Here is a 7,991-nt window from a genome sequence, read left to right as displayed (position 1 = left end):
CATATTTCACCTCTTTGGTCAAATTTACTCCTAAGTATTGTATTGTTTTTGATGCTATAGTGAATAGGATTATTTCATTTTTCAGATATTTTGTTATTATTGTATAGAAACACAACTGATTTCTGTATGTTGATTTTATATCCTGCAACTTTACTAAACTTGTTGATTAGATCTAACCATTTTTTGGTGAAGTCTTTAGGATTTGCTATCTATAAAAACATATCACCTGCAAACAGAGACAATTTTACTTCCTCATTTCCAATTTGGGTACATTTTATTTCTATTTCTTGCCTGATTGCTCTGGCTAGGACTTTCAGTACTATGTTGAATAGGAGTGGTAAGAGTGAATACCCTTGCTTTGTACTTGATTTTAGAAGAAAAGTGTTCAACCTTTCACTATTGAGTACGATGTTATTTGTGGTTTTTTCATATGGGCTTAATTATGTTGAGGTACATACCTTCTATATCCAATTTGATGAATTTTAAATTGTGAAAGGATGTTGGATTTTGTCCTTTCTGCATTTCTGCTTTTCTGCATCTATGGAGTTTATCATAAGATTTTTATCTTTCGTTCTATTAATCTGGCATTTAACATGTACTGATTCATGTTAAACTATCCTTGCATCCCAGGGATAAATCCTACTCGATCATGGTGTATGATTCTTTTAAACATGCTGTTAAATTCAGTTTATTAATAATTTGCTGAGATTTTTTTGCATATATATTCATCAAGAATGTTGGCCTATAGCTTTCTTTACTTGTAGTGTTTTTATGTGGCTTTAGAATCAGGATGAGGCTGGTCTCATAAAATTAACTTAGGTATGTTCCTTCCTCTTCAATTTTTAGAAGACTTCAAGAAGGATTGGCATTAATTCTTTTAAATATTTGGTAGAATTCACCATGAAACCATCTGGTCCTGGGCTTCTCTTTGTTGGGAGAATTTTGATTACTTAATCAGCATGTACTGTGGTGAGCCAAGAGCCCGGGTTCACAGGCCTCAGCAGAGAGCCACCTAGGGCTGCAAGAGTAGTTCTGGTGCTAGGTTGGGCTGGCTCTGGGGTCTTCAGTGAAGGTGGGTGTTGACTTCTCTCTCCTTCTGCCACAAGGAGGGGGTCTTCCTTTGCACTGAGCTGCCTGCGCTTGGGATGTAAAGCTGTAATGACGGAATAACGTGAATCTGTCTTTCCTACAGATGTTTCAACCCATCTCAATGCATCTTTTATTTCTGTGTTTTACCCAGGTGTTATAATCCTTCACCTGCAATCCTTAGTTCTTGTAAAGGTATTTTCATACTTAGATAGTTTTTCAAATTGATGTTCCCGGGGAGATGATGAGCACTAGAAACTTCTGTGCCACCACTTTGCTCTTTTTAAATGCTTGTTTGCTTCTTTTCATACCTTCATTAATGTATAAAAATCAGTCTCACTTTGAATTTTAATTCACAGTTATTTTACTGTTACTGAGGTTATGGCAAATCTTTCTCTGAATTATGTGTATATCTTTATCTATCATCTATTAAATATTTACAGTTTTTATTATATTCTTTAGAAATTCCCTATTATTCATATCAATGTATTAGAATATTTATTTTACATGATATTTAAATTGACTATATATTTGTTGTGATGAAAATGTATGCTTTTGAAATAAGAATACAAGTAGAGAGTCTATAAAGAATGTATGTATACATAACTGTATAGATAGATCCAGATGTATAGGAGAAATTAATATGTGATAAAGTGGTATTTCAACTCCAAGAAGAAAGATAGCTTATGTAATGTGTCCCTAGTATAAAGAATAATCTCTAAGAAAATAAATTTAGACTCTTGCATCACATCGTAGAAATGAATATTGGATCAAGAATGAGAAATGAGAAATAAAATAGAAAAGGAAAAAAAATCTTCGATTCTCTAACTCAGATTTCTTAGTTGAAAAATAAGTACATATATACTCTCACAGTGAAGCAAAGACATAATGGAAGCAAAAGCTCTCAAAACAGTATAGTCATCTGTAAATACAAAACAGAGATATTATTATGTTTTAACCAATGAGTTGCTCTACTTTAGTGAGTGCTTTGTGGCTAGAGCTTGCTGTTCAATGGTGAGGCATAGGCCACTGACTGAGGACTATAAACATATCCCTCAAAGAGAATTTACAATGAAGGATAGAAAAAGTTGCTAAACCTCTGTGATAATGCAGATCAATTGCACAAAAGAAATCTGTGTGAGAAATTTCTCCAGCAGATTGTAAGACATAAGTAAAGCTGAGGAAATGTTTTCTTCTCATTAAACCAGAAAGAATTATTCATCTCCATGAATGCAAATGAAAGCTTTCCAAATGGTGTGGTCATAACATGGTAATTAAATGCCTGAGTGCCAGCCAGATTCCTTCATTTTTCTAAATTATAATAATTACGATTGACCATTACTGATAATTATAGTGATCAGAGAGTCAAATCTTAATTTTTCATTCTCTTTTCTATAATAAATGTGTAATTCCTTCCAGTAAAATCCACCAAGTTTTCCTTCTCCTTAACCAATTCCTTTCTGACTTTTTACTTCATCCCCATGGAAAACAACTCTCTTTCATCCTCTCCTTTGTTTTTATTCACCTCATAATAATGGTTTCTTTTTATTTTGGATTTCTCCCAGGGGCTAATCAGGAGATATCTGGCTATATAAGCATTATATCAAGGTAAAATTAAAAGATTAAATATGTAAATTATTGTTTTTAAAAAGGGTTTTATGTATTCTGAGTGCCTGAATCATTTTATATCCACTTATTATCCCTGTAATTAAAATAGGAGCTAGCAATCAAAGGCCCTATCCAATTCCTTGAGGAAATCATACCAGTTAAAAAAGAAATCATTAGCTAACTCTTTCAACTTTACACTAACACCGTGTTTCTCAGCCCATTAAATGTATCACTTTCCTAGCTGGCATACGTAGCATAAATGGTGGTTTCTGTTACGGGACTTTAGAAGGACTCCTACAAATCATATCCTTAGTGTTTCTTTCCCTTTGAGTTATTTAATTCCATTCTCCAGGTATCTCCTCTGAGTTTGTCAAGCTGCTCTTAATCATCCATGGCATTAAGTTTATAAATTTGCATCTTTTTAGAAGCACTAACAGGTAGGAAATTCTGAAGGCCATTTTGACACTCTGAATCAAAATTTCAATACATAGAAATTTTGGCCCTGCAGTAATAGCTATAAAAAGGCAAAAATAAGTGGATATTTATTGTAGAATGATTTCAGTAAAAAAATATATATATGTATGTATATATATAGTAAATAACCTATATTTATATGTATATATATGTATATATACATACGTATGTGTATATATATACATACGTGTACATATATATACATATACATATGTATGTGTATATACATATACAGTAAATATATGTGTATGTATATATATATATATACATACGTATGTATATATATACATACGTGTGCATATATACACATATACATATGTATGTGTATATACATATACATATATAGTAAATATATGTGTGTGTATATATACACATATATATAGTAAATAACCTGCATATCCATCAATAGATAACTAATCATTTAAATTATGGTATGAATACATAATGGGAAAATATTTAGATACTGTGATTATACATACACATACACACCCAATACACTTATTGCCATGAGAAGTTGCCCAAGAATTGACTCCATTTACATATAATTTAATGTGTTTATGTATGTGTGTGAACATAGAGAAAAGACAAAGAATCAAAACCAAATGTTAGCAGGATTTTATCTGAATAGCAGGGTCTCAGGTAACTTTAATGTTTTATAATTTTTATATGCTTTGTATATAAGGGTATAGCATGGATTAGAACCATGCCATAAAGAATGTTTGAGTATCTCCAAGTAGATTTTATTTAATTCTGTCATTAAAAAATATGTAACTATTATCATTTTCTGGATTGGCTGAATCATGTCCCTGTAAAAATCTATAATAGTCATAGAGACCAGAACAACAACAACAACAAAAACCTATTTGTGTTCCCTACCTAGAACATTCTAACATATTTATCCAGTGACACAAAGATATATTTAACTGGAACACTTATTCATAACTTTGAATTATGCATAGCTTTGCCTCTTACTCAGAAACCTTACTATCTTTATCAGATCCAATTCTCTGGGAAAAAAATTGAAGGGACCTGTAGCAGAACTGAAAAGTTACCCTTTTTAGATAAAAAGAAGTTTCAGTGAAGCTCTAGCAGCAGACCTGTGGAAATTTACCGATTACTAAGGATCCCTGCAACAAGCTGCTGATGACAAGTTCTCCTATATGTCACACAATCCTTTGCATATTCTATTTTTTTCTTGTCTTTGTTCGTTAAGATTTGGCCCTTCAGGTTTAGCCTATAGTGGTCCCCCACCTAAGGCCAAGGTTCACTAGAGACACTCATCTCAGTACATTAATGGTTTTTACCTTGGCAATCTTGCACTGCCTCCCCAACACCACTGGGGACAATTGGCAAAGTCTGGAGACATTTTTGGTTGTCACAACTGAGGGAATATGGTACCACTGATAGCTGTTAGGTAGAGGCAAGAAACACAACCTCCCCACCACAAAACACACACAACAAAGACTTATCTGATCCCAAATATCAACAATGCTGAATTTATAAAACCCTTCTCTTGAAGGAAACAGCTATGGATGAATGAGAAAGAAAATAGGGGACTGAAAATAAAGAGGTTTCCACACTTCTAGGAAATGAATGATTGTTCTGCAGCCACATTAGCAAGTTACCACCAGAACCAGTTTTAAACCCATTTATCCATCACTAAAAATCTGTGAACACACTTATATAAGCCAATCAGTAACAGCCTTTTGTTTTTGAAAGTCAGATGATCAGAAATGAACTCATTCTAATAAACACTGTACTCAAGCCAAATGATCAACAGCTAGTACACATATATAGATGTGGTCAAACCCTTTACACCTCTGAAAATATACCTATTCCAAAATTCCTTGCTTCTCAAAACTCTGTATAAAATTTCTTTCCTTGGGCAGACTGTGCCTGACTAATGTAGTTCTGCCTTACTCTAATAAGCAGTGAATTTATCTTTGTCTTTATATTCCAGATAGTGGCAAACCTAGAATTGTCAAAAGATTATGACACTATCTGTCAATATCTGAAATAAAAAAGCAAATTATTTGTATAATAAGTGAGAGCTATGCTGATCAGGAACAAATGACTGCTGATTTTATACAGCATTGTGGGGAAGCAGGGAGTTCTTCCAACAGGAGGTTGTGGCTTTGATATGGACAAACCAAACACAGATGAGAAATGGAAGTCACTATTATCGGCCAACAGGATGTGATTGCGGTGTCTTGGGTTCCCAAACCAAGCAGAGGCTGGGAAGGGGCCATATGACCAATAACCTGACTGATTTAATGCTGGAATGCAGACTAAACAAAAGAAATTTCTTTCACAAATTGAAAAAACAAGGAAGGGTCTCATGAAAGATTTATAGGGCACCCAGGGCCAAGTTTGGCCAATTAACTTTTCAGGAATTAGTCACCAGTCTAACAAACGAATAACTCTCAGAGCTGCCTTGCATTGGAATTTAGACTTATTTGCATATGTCTCCATTTATTCCCTATGAAAAATCCTCTTATACGTTCAAAAGAAAGAATAAAATACAGAAAACAGCAAAAAAATAAAAATATATAGGGCACCCAGGGCCAAGTTTGGCCAATTAACTTTTCAGGAATTAGTCACCAGTCTAACAAACGAATAACTCTCAGAGCTGCCTTGCATTGGAATTTAGACTTATTTGCATATGTCTCCATTTATTCCCTATGAAAAATCCTCTTATACGTTCAAAAGAAAGAATAAAATCCAGAAAACAGCAAAAAAAATATAAAACCGGACTATACATAGATACAGACAACAACAAAAGCAAGGCAAGCAGCAGGAAAGGAACAGGTTAATGGCGAAAAAAAATATTTACCAAGTGGCATACTTTCAAATCTAAAGGTCTAATGACTTTATATAAAAACCTAAGTCTAAGTATTTACCATATACAATATTTGTATAAATAAACTGTACAAAGACCTAGGTCTAACGACCTTATGCAAAGCCCTATTTGATCACAAATCCTAGGATAACCAGGTAAATTCAGCAATAAGAGCTCAGAACTCAGGTTGCTGTTGAGAAACTACTCAGAACTCAGAACTCAGGTTGCTGTTGAGACTGATGTGGCTCAAAATATAGAGTTTGCACACAAGGGCCCAGTGAGAACACCTTTTGCTCTGAGCAACCTCTATAATTCTGCTAAGCCAAGGTCTTGAAAACAGTCTCAGTAGAACCTTGTAGATTTCTGGCGCAGTTTTGACAAAACTGTGGCTGTCAAAACTCAAGAAAGAGGTGGTGCCTCTATCTGCTCCTATACTAGGAGAATGAAATATTTCACTTTATTTTAAAAGCCTGACTTTCAACCTAGAGCTTCTAGGAAATAGATTTCCTCTTTTCTGGTCATTTTGCTATAGTTGTTCAAAAACCATATGGGGCTGTCCAGATTTCATAGCACATCTCTTGGGAAGCTTACTTCATGTTTTTTATTCAAAATGTTTATTAAACGGTAATTATGTGCCAGGCATAATTTTAGGTGTTGGATAGTCAGCAATATTTGTTCATCTATAGGTCATCATTTGTCTGTGACTGGACTATGTACAGCATGCACTGCGTAACAGTGTTTCAGTCAACAACAAACCACATATGGAATGGTGGTCCCATATGATTATAGTGGAGCTGAAAGATACCTATTGCCTAGAGATGCCATAGCCATTGTAACATCATAACACAGTGCATTTGACTCGTGTACTTGTGGTGATGCTGGTGTAAAACAACCTGCTGCTCCACCAGCTGTATGAAAGTGTAGCACAGACGATTATGTATAGTACATAGTAGTTGATAATGATAATAAATGACTATGTTACTGGCTTATATATTTACTATACTATACCTTTTATTGTTATGTTATAGTGTAGTCCCTCTGCTTATAAATAGTTTGCTGTAAACAGTATGTCATGTTTACCGGGATCAGCCTCATACATCTCGTGTTTACTATGTCTCCTGATTGCATCATTTCTCCAAAGAAGACATACAGATGGCCAACAGACATGAAAATATGCTCGACATCACTGATCATCAGGGACATGCAAATCAAAACTGCAATGAGATATGACCTTGCATCAATCAGAATGGCCATTATCGAAAAGTCAACAAATAGCATGTGTTGGCGAGGATGTTGAGAAAGGGAACTCTTGCTCACTGTTGGTGGAACTGCAAATTAGTGCAGCCTCTATGGAAAACAGTACAGAGATTCCTCAAATAACTGAAAATAGATCTACCATATGACCCAGCAATTTCTCTACTAGGTATTGATACAAAGAAGATGAAAACACTAATTCAAAAAGATATATCCACTCCTATGTTCTTTGCAGCATTATATAAAATAGCCAATATATGGAAGCCACCTATATGTCCATCGATAGATGAATGGATAAAGATGATATAACATACTTATATACACACACACACACATATATATATATAGATGGTGGACTATTTTTCAGCAATAAAAAAGAATGAAATCTTACCATTTGCAAAAACATGGGTGGACCTAGAGGGTATTATGCCAAAAGCAAAAACTTTATGGTTTTATTTTTATGTAGAATCTAAAAAACAAAACAAACAAAAACAGACTCATAGGAACAGAGGTCAAACTGGTGGTTGCCAGAGAGGAAGGGAGTGGAAGGATGGGTAAAAAAGGTGGAAGGGAACATAGTCAACATTATAAGCTTGCATGGTGACAGATGATTACTAGACTTAGTGTGATCACATTAAACTGTATAACTGTCAAATCACTGTCCTGTACACCTGAAACTAATCTAATATTGTATACCAACTATACTTAAATTAAAACAGCCTCAGTGACA

Source organism: Pteropus alecto, unplaced genomic scaffold, assembly GCF_000325575.1.
Source record: "Pteropus alecto unplaced genomic scaffold, ASM32557v1 scaffold131, whole genome shotgun sequence".
Taxonomy (NCBI): Eukaryota; Metazoa; Chordata; class Mammalia; order Chiroptera; family Pteropodidae; genus Pteropus; species Pteropus alecto.
This window is presented reverse-complemented; position numbering follows the sequence as displayed.